This window comes from Mixophyes fleayi, chromosome 4 (genome assembly GCF_038048845.1).
Source record: "Mixophyes fleayi isolate aMixFle1 chromosome 4, aMixFle1.hap1, whole genome shotgun sequence".
NCBI classification, from domain to species: domain Eukaryota; kingdom Metazoa; phylum Chordata; class Amphibia; order Anura; family Limnodynastidae; genus Mixophyes; species Mixophyes fleayi.
This window is the reverse complement of record NC_134405.1, coordinates 343,519,882-343,534,985: the sequence shown is the minus strand read 5'-3', so window position 1 is coordinate 343,534,985 and position 15,104 is coordinate 343,519,882.

The following is a 15,104-nucleotide window of genomic DNA, read 5'->3' as shown; positions in this document are numbered from 1 at the left end:
CCCGGCTGTCACCCCTGCCATCAGTAAGATTCACCGGCGTAATACGGCGATGGCGTAATCATATAATACTGATTGAAATGAAAATGGTTGTAAATAAAATAATTTTGAATAAAGCATTTTTTTTCCATTGGTCAAGGGTTTTTAAATATTTTTATGTTTCTACAATATTTTGAATCTATTTTTTTTTTCTATTTAAATTTATTTATTCATTTTATCAGTTCGACAGCGCATGTGTGAGCCAAATAGCTGCTTCACACATGGGTAACAGAAAATCTAGATCCATCTATAACTAAGTAGTTTTGTTATGTCATTGTCCCAATACTGACGTAGTTTATTGACTATTTTATTTTAAATGTTGGAGAAATCATTACTCTCTTCACATATAGGTAACAGCTGTAAACGGGAAATAATATCCCAAATATTCCCTCTATTTGTACTATTAAAATTCGTTTTCTTGATCTTTCCTTGATATAAAGTGTCAGGAAAACATAACTTGGAAAAACAGGTAAAAACAATATCCCGACTTATCGTCCAAAAGCCACTTCTGAGTATTCACCCCACAGCAATATAAGGGAAGTATTATACACATCTGATATTAGAGAAGTTAGATACATAATGTAAGACAAAAGTTAATGGGAATTAATTAAAAGAACTTGGGACATTTTCAAATATGCTGGCAGATCAAAAGTAAGTTACATACTTGAGCCATTGTTATCCGGACAGCTAACAGTAATATTATATATTATACTACTTCCTATATCTATTGTCCCTTTCTTTATGAAACAGTCATGTCCTCCACTGGAAGCTACCAGAGACATGTGAGTAGAATATTACTACAGTCAGACAACACCTTCCTGTTCATAACACTTAAATACTAACCCTCACTTACAATGTTACCTCTTACTTTATATATTTCAGGAACATATAGAATAGCGATCATAGGAGACCTCCCTCTGTATGACAAGGAACAGGCGGTATACTCCTGACAAATGGTCATATTAGAAGTCCTTACCCATCATAAACCAATTATTATCAAACCATATTGCAACATTTATAGGAAGTGCAAAGTACAATTATACTAATCCCCAATAGTGCACCCCCCTCCCCTCTCCCTTCTCCTAGTTTATAGAGACAGAAGTGTATTGTCTTCAGTCGCAGATGCACATTGATGACTGTTTGTATTATCCTCCTGCAGATAGAACAGTATTGTTAGGTTAAGTCTAGTTCAGTCCAAGTTTTACAAAATAATTCTCCAAAAAGATCACCTGCAGGAGAGTGATACTGACTCTGGTTATATGAAGAACATCCCGGCATCCATATCTGGTGGAATTGTTTTAAAAATCTTATAATCAATTTACTCTGAGCAAAAATATACAGTTTTAGGAAGATTAGGTCACTTGTGTCCTATACTTTGCACACATAGAAAAGTCTGATGAATCGTGTGAAGGATAACAAGGGGTCCGTCCCAATTACCATCCCCCCCGTCTTCCTGAGATCCTTGTATAATAAGGTTGGATATGTTCCGCCTGTGAGATATATAAGTCTTCCTGTCTTATCTGCAAATTCCTGTAAAGGTTCTTGTAACTGTGTAACCACTGATCTATGCCGTCACCAAATGGCTGAGCTGCTGCAATTCTTTTGGTGGCAAAATAGGCATTTTCCTACCAGTTATAATTTCAAAGGGGGTGAGCTGAGTACTGGGACAGCTGATTGTGGCTCTAACGCCCGTTTCATGCGCTCTACCATCCCAGCAGATCGAGGCCGCTTGATATCTCTTCAATGGACACACTAACCTCTCTGTGTATCTTTGCCTTTAATTTCCAATAAGCAAATGTTCCCATTTGTTTAAATACCAGTTTGAGCCCTAAAATACGGTATGACCTTTCCCGCGTTCACTGCCGTTCACTTTGATTTGTTTTAACATTTGTTAGTTGAACTTAAAGTGATTTATGTCGACTGGTTTTTATGTGGAGAGTGTGGTGAACGCAGAGGCGCGAGTACGTTACCACTATATCACTGTCTGATAGCGGCCGGGGAAACGTCGTCCACTTAACAATTCATAACTCTCCCCATAAATATATGTCACAATAACTATAAAATAATTGTTGGATATGCAAAAATGGTGCACACTCAGGACTGCAATTTTAATTACTGTTGAAATCATTTTTATTGGTGTTTGGAAGAGAGAATACTGACAGACAATAGACAATACACTTTGCTAAATCCCAGTTCTCTCAGACAGGTAAAGATGTTTTAGTAACAAGACTTGATCTCAGCCATCTCTTGATTTTGGGGACACCAGACTCCTCCACAACGCCACCAGATTAAACGTCCACCATTATGGTTGAAATATTAATTTATTTGCCTGTGTTACATAAATGTTTATGTTTTGGAAAATTTAGCTGAGGATTGTGTTTTATACTTCATGGCACGAAGTATAACTTAGAAGCTTGTCGTCCTTTGATTGAACAGTAAGAACATTTCCCCACTATAAATATTATATTATTTTGCTTTCATTTTGAAATATATTACCCCAATCACACAGTCACCTATAAATCCCAATTAGGGCTGAGTTTTACGAGAGTCCTCTCCACAGGAGGTTTGCGGGCCCGTACAGAGGGCAAACAAGACATTACATGGTGCAACAGGACATTACATGGTACAACAAGACGGTACATGGTACAACAAGACGGTACATGGTACAACAAGACGGTACATGGTACAACAAGACGGTACATGGTACAACAAGATGGTACAACAAGACGGTACATGGTACAACAAGATGGTACAACAAGACAGTACATGGTACAACAAGATGGTACATGGCACAACAAGATGGTACATGGTACAACAAGATGGTACAACAAGACGGTACATGGTACAACAAGATGGTACAACAAGACGGTACATGGTACAACAAGACGGTACATGGTACAACAAGACGGTACATGGTACAACAAGACGGTACATGGTACAACAAGATGGTACATGGTACAACAAGACGGTACATGGTACAACAAGACGGTACCTGGTACAACAAGATGGTACATGGTGCAACAAGATGGTACAACAAGACGGTACATGGTACAACAAGACACGACTACATTGTACAAGATGGTATAACAGTATGATACAGTAAACAAATAACACTACAGCTCTAACACAATTACTGGGGTACAAGGGCTGTATTCATACCCCCCCCCATATGATAGCCACAACTCTTTCACATCAAACACTCTCAATGTATCTGTCAGAGCAAAACATAAACTAATTTATAAATTATTGAATTTTAATCTTTCCCTTCATGGATTTCACTTTGTAGCACTATATAAATGTTTACTGACACACAATTCTTTTCTTTATAAATCATGTTTTCTTTATCTGCGATTGTACAATTTAGTAATGATCTTAACATACAGACCCTGGCTCTTGGCATAGTGTCCCCACCACATGGACGTTTCCACATGCTCCCTCTGCTACTACCAACACAATGTGTTTGGTTGAGGCTGGTTGTGATTGTTGGGGGGGCTTCCTGTTATTTTTAGCCTCCCCCCCAGTAAAAGCAATCAGTTCTGTACTGATACGTTCAAGGTCTTATTACCCTAAATGGGGGGACTTGGTTGATCTCGCCAAAATCAGCCTATATAATGCAAAGCAATGTGATTATAGGGGTCCATCCTAACCCCCTTTCCCTCCGTGCCATTCAATCCTGGGGCAGGTGGTGTTTTAGAAGGGGGGAGCAGACTTTTAGCCCCCCTCTTCTAAAAACTAATGGTACCGTCAAGTCCAGGTACTGGTTACCCTGATTAGGGGCAACCACAAGCTGTGGATCAATCCAAATTTGTACAGTAATGCAGACTGGTACTGGGGGGTGTACAAGGACATCTGTCAGGGGAGCACTCAATGATTTTTTATTTTTTTAAAATATGAATATTATTTTGCTATTTAGAAACAAGGAGCCGATGTGTTTAGTGTGAATGGAAAGTAGTTAGTTGATCAATTGTCCTTTTACGGTGTGTGTGTGTGTGTGGGGGGGGTACACAGGCGGCATTTGATGCCGCTTTAGGTTTTCTATCCTGACCTCGTGTTACTGTCTGTTGGGTTATTTCCGCTTTGTTCCTGGTCATTGCTCTTTGCTGTAGCCGGTTTGGTCTTTATATCCTACCCTCTTCTCTCCACGTGTGTAGGGTCCGGCCATCCCGTGTCGCCATATGTTGGTCTCTTGTTAGCCGCACGGGGCATCGGCTATAGATGTGTACAAACCTTGGGGGCACCCCGGTACCGGTGCTATGGGAAGAGGGGGCGTCACTGGTGTCATGAGCATAAAATCCCATCTTAGACTCCACCGTATATAAGATTAGTTACGTTAGTTCTTTTTCCGGGTAATTAGCCAGATACCAGTATAATGAAACCATTAGCCCCACAAGCTGCAATATCTATAAGTGGATGGATCAGTAGTGTCAAGAAATCTGTAAAGCAGGAGACAGCACCAGTATCTGCCACTAGTGCGCGGGGTACAGGACAAGCGCCTCATATGTTGTACAATTGTGTAGTTATCCTGTTACTGGGAGCTCAGGTTAAGGTCAACACTAGAACACAGATAACTACACAGGCGATCGGGGGGATTGTACGGACAATGTCAGTATATATGGATCTATGTAATCAACAGTCAGCATTAAACAATACCTCACATGCACACACACATGTATACACACACAGACATGTATACATGCACACACATGTATACACACATACATACACACACATACATTAACTCATGCATATACACAGACCGCACGCACCATACATATATACATTGAGGTACACACATAACAATGCACATGGACACATTCACGCATGCAGACACATACGCACACATACACACATGTAAACACACACACACACAGGTGAACACACATAAATATATATGCACACACTCACTTACATACATACACATACATACACACACACACGTGTATACACGCACACTCATGCATACACACAAACACACACATGCATACATGCGCACACATGTATTCATACACACATATATTCATGCACACACATGCATATGCACACATGTATACACGCACACACACACACACACACACACACTTGTGTTCATGCACATACACATGCATACACACATATGTATACACGCACACACATACACGCACACACATGCATATGCACACATGTATACACACACATACATGCACACACACTTGTGTTCATGCACATGCATACACACATATGTATACATGCACACACATACACGCACACACATGCATATGCACACATGTATATACACACACACACACACACACATACATGCACACACATGTATACACGCACACACATGCATATGCACACATGTATATACACACATACATGCACACACATGTATACACGCACACACATACAGACCTTTTCATACATTGTTTCATCTTCTCTTGCTGCATTGTTTCCAGCTTAAATATTAACCTGCATTTACTCTGCAATGTCTGTATTTGTTGAGAACAGTCTATTGTGCTAAATTTGGTTTTAGAAAACTAAAAGCATCTGCTTTGTTCTGTTAAGAGATAATAGACAATAAGCTGAGATTAAATCATTTTAAGCGGCCTGTGTTCTCTCCTGTTGTGCCCGTCTTGCCAAAGGCTAATAGCCGTCTGCTGTCCTAATATGTATTGACTTTGTTTTACTTATGTTTATGGCTTCTTCTTACGTCTGTTCAAGGTAACCTTGGTAATGTCATTATATATACTGTAGTCATTTTTATTCAGGATTTACATTGATTTGGCTGAGCCCAGTCAGCGTCTGCTGGTAATGTAAGTGATGCTGCAATCTACATGGCTTCACCTCCACCAGGTGACTGCGCATTGCTGAGCGCGCTGCGCGGCTTGTGCTGAACGGTGGAGGTGAGGACGGGATCCTCGCACAAGCCCCAGGCTCATTATATCCACTTGTAGTAATTATATGTCTGAATCCAACAGTTCACACACTGTGGTCCAGGACACCTACAATTCAATGTAACCCGAATACAGCAACAATTCACCGCATAATCTCCATACTCAGACACAAATTGCTCTTTAAAAATGTAATTAAAATATAAAGAGGTCTTCTGGTCAATGATCAATTTATTTTATGATGCTCAGAAGCAAAATTCTGTGGGTTTCCGGGTAGACGACTGTCCAACAACTTTGGCGTTCCCTTATTTAATTGGTAAAAGTTAAGTTAAAACTTAAAATGTAGAAATGTAAATGTAAAATGTTAAAATGTAGACAGTGAGTGATGTCCCGGTTTACTGTAGGACCGTGTCCGCAAAGCTGTCACTAAACTATTATATAATACAAAGTAACACAGCAGCTGTAATATAATGTACGTGATATAACACAAAGGTTACAAGTTCATCCAGCCAGTGTTTAATACTAAAGAGCTGCCTCCACCGCACCTGAGTTATGGCCATGTCCAGGGGTCTGGTTCCATAGCGGACTCATCCCTGTAGTCTACACATTACTGTGCTCTAGTCTTATTCTGCTCCATAGTCTCCTGATCGTTTTCTTGATAGTGCAACACTGAGGCCTTTTCAGGCCGTTCCATCACATTAGTAGTTCTTGGGTGGAGCATTAAATGTTAAATTTTTATTGCATTTTCGACTAAATGACCCTGAATTCTCTTCTGAGTTCCTCTATCACCGTTACCTCACTGCCAATCCCTACACTGACCCTCCATTACCTCCAGCTCCCCAGCGGCACCTTCAAAGCCCACTCCTCTTTCTTACATCTCTGACCTCATCACAAGATACTCGCCCTCTCAGATCTGCCTCTGACCCCCGCCTCGCCTCCGTGGGTAACCTGTCTGTACCACCTTCATCAACCTTGTACTTATTCTGTTTTTATGCATATTTATTAGAGATGAGCGGGCTCGGATTCCGCTAATCCGAGCCCATCCGAACAGTGCGGATCCGAACGGGATCCGAGCACTGTTCGGATATTTCCGGCGGGCAAAATATTGAAAATGAGGCTCTGTCGTCCAAGTCTCGCGTCGAATCTCGAGAGGGGTGGGAGGGAGGGCCCAGAACAATTCCATCTTGTACCTCTTTTTTGGGCATTATGTGCTCAAGCTACCTCGGTGCAACCTTTTGGCCTAAAAACAATATTGTGAGGTGTTCAGAATAGACTGGAAATTAGTGGAAATGATTGTTATTGAATGTTATTGAGGTTAATAATAGCGTAGGAGTGAAAAAAAACCCACAAAACTGGTTTTTAGCACTTTTTATGTTTTTTTAAAAATAAATCAGAACCAAAACCTTAAATCAGAACCAAAACCTTTCGTCGGATGTTTTGGCAAATCAAATCAGAACTTAAAACCTCAAGCTAATCAGAACCCAAAACCCAAAACCCTAAAAGTGGCCGATGTACACCCTTAATATTTATATCTTGCCTGATTTGTCATTGTGACGGTCACTGTACAAATAAACAATGAATACGACAATAATTTATTACACTTATGTGTCATGCGATAGACAAAAAAAACCCCAATATAAAACATATAACTCTGTAATATACATATTTAATTATAGGAAGCTGTTGCTATGACAGTAATAATAGGAGAACATTTGGAAATGGCTGTGTTACTGTTGCAATTACTCACTGGGAAGTGCGGTTATAGCTGTAATTACAGCACCTTGTGGAGCTGGTGCACTCAGTTGTTGGAGCAACGAGCAACTACCAGAGTGATCCATTCAATGAGAGGTAACCAGACAGTATGTAAGGCAAACCAAGTACTAAACCATATAGGCAGAGGGGTTCAGAGGCAGATCTAGCGAGCTGTGGGCCCCGGTACAGGGAGGAAGGAACCGGGGGCCTCCGACCCTCTGCATCTGCCATGCAGCGGGCCCCATTATCTCCATGGGCCCCTGTGCACGGAACCTGCCACCCCAATGGTAGTTCTGACCACTGGAGGGGTTGGCATTGGAAGAGACTCTAACTCACAAAATATATGCTTTTTGATTTGCTATAAAGGGCTGATTTGCTAAGTTGCATTCGACAATGTTTAATTGTGTCCCTTTAAGGACTAACGTAACCTCCTACGTCCGCTCTTCAGATGTCGTCTGTGTGGTCCTGTTATTCACTCTCATTTGCTCATATGCAACATCTGCATTTGGGTTTTAAACCCAAACTCCTGTGTATATCGGCGAGGTACACTGAACCTCATTCGCCCCCGGAACATAATGCACAAGTCAGTCAACGTCTGTCAATAAATTCATTTGTGTCTCACAGAGAGAATAAAGGCCGCAGTGAAAGCAGCGATCGGGGGAAGGAAACACACCGCAGCGCACGTGGAGATTAAGGTTTATTTGTTGAGCACATTGTTTGTGCAGAACCTGTCTCACCTCCGCTAACAAAGCTTTTCCACAGTTTAATTTGCTTTTCTATAAGCCAGGACACTAACAATAGCTGGGTGCTCTGTAAGCCGTACAGAGGAATCCTATTCATCCTTCTGCAATAACCGCTTGAGAAAGGCCCCGCTGAAAGCTAGAGCTGATTTATGTCTCTTGTTGAAATAATATTTAATCTATTCCCAGCTGAACCAAGCCTCCCGTCCCTTAATACAGTCATGGAGTTCAGTGAAGGGTTAGTGTCAATCTGATGCCTCTTTTCCTGGCAAGCTGGGCAGCAGAGCTTACTGTCATTTTAAAGGGACAGTAACCACGAGGAAAGTAACCATAATTATATTGTCTGCTTTTATGTTCTGTCTTTGGATAAAGACATTTCGGCGGGAGACAGCCGGAGGCCCTGAGTGGTCCTCGGTGGTTTTGCCTATTACATCTTTCTCCATTTCATCCCTCTTTCCTCCCCTCTAACCAAACATCTGATAAGAAAGTACTTAGTGCCCCATATTTACCAGCAGCACGGTGGCTCAGTGGTTAGCACTTCAGCCTCACAGCACTGGGGTCATGAGTTCAATTCCCGACCATGGCCTTATCTGTGAGGATTTTATATGTTCTCCCTGTGTTTGCGTGGGTTTCCTCTGGGTGCTCCGGTTTCCTCCCACACTCCAAAAACATACTGGTAGGTTAATTGGCTGCTATCAAATTGACCCTAATCTGTGTGTATTAAGGAATATAGATGGTAAGCTCCAATGGGGCAGGGACTGATGTGAATGAGTTCCCTGTACAGCGCTGTGGAATTAGTGGCGCTATATAAATAAATGATGATGATGAACATACTTGAAAAATGTTTTTAATGTACTTTAATTGTTATCTAAAGGAGGTGTCCGTTTTTTTAAACGCCGGCAAAAAGCAGGCATTTAAACTACCGTAATGCGCAGGACGCATTACTTCTACCCGTAACGCGACCAATTGAATTCCCCCCATAGGCTTATTAGCGTCTCTGCAGCACTAAAGGTTAAACATTTTGCACTGATGTAAAAATCTAATCATAGCGGAAACCACCTGCCCAGTCCTACTGTGATGAATAGAGAGGGGGAGCTCAGACTACTCTCTTTTCAAACTTACTTGATACATTTCACCTGAATTCTCCAGCTCACAAGCTAAAAGCAACGTTTGCCCTCACAAGGCAGCAGAAAAACAGTAACAATAAGATACAAATCATATTACTATCAGTTGATGGATATGAATTAAAACAAGCCAGTATTATTTTTTCATTTTGGTTGATATTTCTTGACTTAGGGGACCTCAGGCTCCTCTTCCCCCTCCGAGGACACTAATTCCTTTTAATTCCTTTTAATTATGCTTTATAAACCAGCGTACGTTTTAATCCAAACACAATACAGGATAAAACTCTACAGATTTAAGGTATTTTAAACATGAAGTTATCAGAGATTAATAATGTCAGTGTTAATGTTTGGGAGTAGTGGCTGTAGTAAAGCTGATATTCTCCTGTACCCCTTGTAGGAAAAACTGAGGACAAAAATCCACTATTTCAGTAACACTATTAGATCAGTTTCAAATTATATTGCTTCATGTAATAACATAATATAAAAACATAAAAGACTTCATAATGCATTATAGATCCATCTATTTATACACGTTAATGATATACATCACATTTACACTTTCAGTCTTTGGGGGGATAAAGGAGCGATAGAGTTTCACAGATATATGGCAGCTTGCACTGAGTAACAGCTAAATTATTTTCTGTCATTGGTGGTAAGAGAGAATAGTATGGACCACTCATCTCTGCAGTATAACACAATATTATTTTTCCACCTCTACTTGTAGACTTGTAAGCTAACCTTTAAACTGTGTCCTCTGTCGGCTGCTCCTGGGGGGGCCCGTTACATAAACTGCAACTGAATATATATCTGTGACATAACCCGTAATGTCTGCTCCCGAGGACGGTTGTAATGGAAGAGATAGAATGATTAGACTTCCAGTTTGAAGTTTGCATAATACATTAGGATTATATAAAGAAGAATCGCCGGGTGCGTGCAAACACTGGAAACTAAAACCCCCCTTGAAAACCTGAGACAGACAAAACGCGTTTTTAAATGTCTCTTGTCATCGCTGCGCAGCGTCATGGACAAACCATCTGCACAGACAATCTTTGTAATGAACGTTTTAATGTGACACTGAAAGCGGCTGATAAATGGTTCTGCAGAATGCTTTCTAAACTTCCCCATTCGTACAAAGCCAACATCTGACTCTCGGTTGTTAGAAAAAAAGAAACGGATAAAAATATAACAAATACATTTCTTGTTGGCCGATAAACCGTCGGTAATTTACGCGGCAGAGAACGCGGTTACTTGGAATGTAAAACCGAGGCCTGAAATGTAATATAAACACAGGAGTGAGGATATAAAGTAATGTATGTTCTGCTGGTCTACGGAGCGTGTGTCGGGGGTCTGGAAGCAATCAGGGGGTCTGCGTTCCTTTTATGACGGCCCGGCGAGCAGAGTTTACTTTCCGCTTTGTTTTATGAAAGTAAAAAATGTGAAAATCTACTGATAAGCCAAAATAATACAATCTTAATGGAAATTCAGTGACTCTCTCTCCCTGTTCTGCTAACATAGTTAGCGTCCTAATACCAAACATATGTCCTCTTGGCCCTAATCACCTTGTTGAGTTAAACTGTATATTCAAATCCATTTACATGACACATGATCTAATGGTGGGGAACAACAATTCTATTGTCACGTTAATTGAAAACTCAGAGCTAGGAGCTGCCACAGACCGCAGAGCTGATTGCCGAGGGTCTGGAAGAGAGGGATCTATTCCCACACCTGCAGTTTGACCATAACACTAACATTGTTACCAGCATCTGGCTCTAATCAGAATAAAGACATTGATATTTTGCTCCTGTGGCACATAAATTCAGCATTACATTCACTTTAAAAGCTCCCTGCTTCATTCTTATAGACAAGATAGATTTGTGGCTCCAGCGAGTCTAACAAAGTCGAAACCGCAGAAGTCGCAAGTTCCGGTGGACTTCATACCTACCGATTGTATTCTAGATGTTACCTAAACAAAGGATCATATAGAGGCTTAGAGCGTATACCCAGAATGTGGAAGGGACTAATGCAGAAACCGTGTGCCTGTGGACTGGCTATGGGGCCAGAAAAACAGCTCCATAAATCTGATTTTCTTCAGACTGCAGCTGGACAAGAAACAGCAAATGTGAGCACACCGTACTGCAGGACTATAATCATCATCATCATCATTTATTTATATAGTGTCACTAATTCCGCAGCGCTGTACAGAGAACTCACTCACATCAGTCCCTGCCCCATTGGAGCTTACAGTCTAAATTCCCTAACTCACACACAGACAGTCTAGGGTCAATTTTGATAGCAGCCAATTAACCTATCATTATGTTTTTGGAATGTGGGAGGAAAGCAGAGCACCCGGAGGAAACCCACACAAACATGGGGAGAACATACAAACTCCAAACAGATAATGCCATGGTCGGGAATTGACCTTAGGGCTGTGAGGCTGAAGTGCTAACCACTGAGCCACCATGCTGCTGGTAAATATGGGGCACTTAGTACTTTCGTATCAGATGTTTGTGCTGCCCCAATACTATAAGGGACTATAACAATGTAATGCGCTTATCAGACATCTTTCATTTTACATCGGTGTCTTTAGAAGAGGGAGTGGGGTCTGTAAGTTCTACAAAGTTAAGAAACATTTGCTAAAATGGAAAAATGTTCAGACCCCTCCGAGATCCTGCGCTATTCCGCATTTTAAGAAACTAAATAAAAATGGAAGTACCGACAGCTGGAGTCTGTTATCCGGGGGCCGTCTCCATTATTATTTCACGCCCAGGGGAGATAATGTGCGACCGGCCATAAGAACAGCAGTTTATTCCATAAAATGACCACCATTTGATCAGAACCCATTTAACGTTTCTTAACACAGACCCCATTTATCAATAAGGAGACTGCGAAGTTCTTCCATTTATCAAGCTGCGAAAAGCTCTGCTTTTCTCTGCAAGGTAACACCATTGCAGGATGGGTTACGTGTCATATTCAAGGGGATCCTGCTGAAGCCTCTCCGGTCCGTCCGAATATCACTTCATCAATTCACTGGCAGCGTAAGTTGTAAGAAGAGTTTGTGGAGGAGGGGCGACGTGGCCGGGGCTCTAGCCTGGTAAATTACGTTGGTCACTGTGATTTGCAGCGATGCATATTGATTGTTACTGCAATATTTTGATAAATGCCCCCCTCAGTGTGTTAGCTTGGACTGTGTCACCCTTTGTAATCACGTCTGGGTTTTGAGTTTCGGGCAAACCCTCCATTTCCCCATTTCACACCCAGCACGGTTTTATTTCTGGACAATTATAGCAGCTCAGTGGTTGCACAAACTGAGCGATTTCAGGGACTAAGCGATTGCACAGGCAGAGCGATTGCACAGACAGAGCGATTGCAGAAGTGCCATTTTCTGGTGCAACCACATTGAAAGTCATTCATCTTCACACCACTGTGGTCATTATATGTATATATGCATCTATTTATACATGTATGTACCACGCATGGTACCTCTGACATAGAGGGAGGGACATTTTACCCAAGAGATGGGTAAAATGTGCCCTGCATTTAAAATTGGGAATATTGCCTGACATTCATACAGGTGACAGTTTACATTCAGTGATAACTGTGGGGGGAAGGACAGGAGCGCCCCCTGTCTGTAAGATATATATCTTTGAGAAAGATTCAGACAGACTGACAGACTGACAGACTTGTGTGACCACAGAAATCCTTGTTCTACATTTGTTGAAACCTTCCGCCTGTTATCGGTGAGGACAGCAGTAGATTTATACAGCGACAACCGAACCGTTATGTACTATGAGCACAGATGCACATATTGTTCCGATCAAGAAAGGTTCTATAAATCAATAAAGTAAATGACCTGTTATTGCAGTACAGAGTGATGTCACTAGGGGGGGAAGGGACAGCTACCGAATAACAACGTGGCAGATGTTTCCAATTTGTCTGCCCGTCGGTCGGGACAGAAAATTAAATAAACACTTCGAGGAGCAGAACAAGGGCACGACCAACATTATTCTTAGGATCTGTATTATTCCATCAGAACAGTCAGCAGCCGGATAACATTACAGCGCAGTCTGTGTAATAACGCAGACACAAAACACTATGTGTGCAGAGTACTCGCCGCTCTATCACCGGGTCTTACGGGCGGCCCACAATCTGTTACTTTTAGCGAATCAATAGAACATTTGCAGTCACACAACACTTCATTACATGATCCTAACCAGTCCCAGAGAGAAATTCTGCTGAAGGAAAGTTTATTTTCTATACTTGTAATTGCCCCTCGTTTTATCTCTGTTTAATGGTTGGATGACTGACAGGAAGCGAAGCTGTGACCCCCACTGAGCTTCCTGTAAGTAAAACTAACACTCTTATCTAGAATGAGGCCATTGTTTAACCATGTTACACAGACTAAGGGCTGGATTTACTGAACTGCGGGTTTGAAGAAGTGGAGATGTTGCCTATAGCAACCAATCAGATTCTAGTTATCATTTATTTAGTACGTTCTACAGGGCAGCACAGTGGCCTAGTGGTTAGCACGTCTGCCTCACAGCACTGGGGTCATGAGTTCGATTCCCAACCATGGCCTTATCTGTGTGGAGTTTGTATGTTCTCCCTGTGTTTGCGTGGGTTTCCTCCGGGTGCTCCGGTTTCCTCCCACACTCCAAAAACATACTGGTAGGTTAATTGGCTGCAATCAAAAATTGACCCTAGTGTCTCCCTGTCTGTCTTTGTGTGAGTGTGTCTATATTAGGGAATTTAGACTGTAAGCTCCAATGGGGCAGGGACTGATGTGAATGAGTTCTCTGTACAGCGCTGCGGAATTAGTGGCGCTATATAAATAAATGATGATGAAAATAGCAGCTAGAATCTGATTGGTTGCTATAGGCAACATCTCCACTATTTCAAACCCGCAGTTTAGTAAATATGCCCCTAAGTGTTCAATAGTCTCATTTCATCCAAAACAAAGGTCACAGTCAGTAAGTAATGTGTATGAGTGTGATACAATGTTACACTAATTGTTGTAATATTTTTGTTGTATCTGCTGCTATAACCTTTAGGTGTCACTGTTGGCAATAATATGTATGAAGAGCCTTAGTCAGCGACTATAATAAGCAAAGAGGACGGGAAAGTACCAGAAGGTAGAACTAAATAGTGTTTTTTGAAGAACTGAACTAAATTAGATTCAGCTTGAAAACACATTAAAAAATTATATTTTAATATCAATATGTTCCGTTTTAATTGTAATTTTTTTATTACAGCAGGCACCAACGAAGCTTTATAAAGCCTAAAGCAACATCTAAAAGGATTTATTTCCACTTTTATATTTTATGGAGGTGTTTACAGGTTATAGTTTAGCATCAACACAAGACGACCTAAAGAAAGTGTTTGTGGACAACACCAGCGGTAAACACTACCTAGCTATATATTCTGAGTCACATGCTGAGCACAACATTAGTCAACATTATGTTTTTATATTTTATAAATAAATACAAATAATGTAACACAACTGCATTAAAAAAATGCTTTGTTCAAAAAAAGAAACTATTTCTACAATTCTTTTGTTCTGGTAACTCCAACCTCAGGCGGCGTTA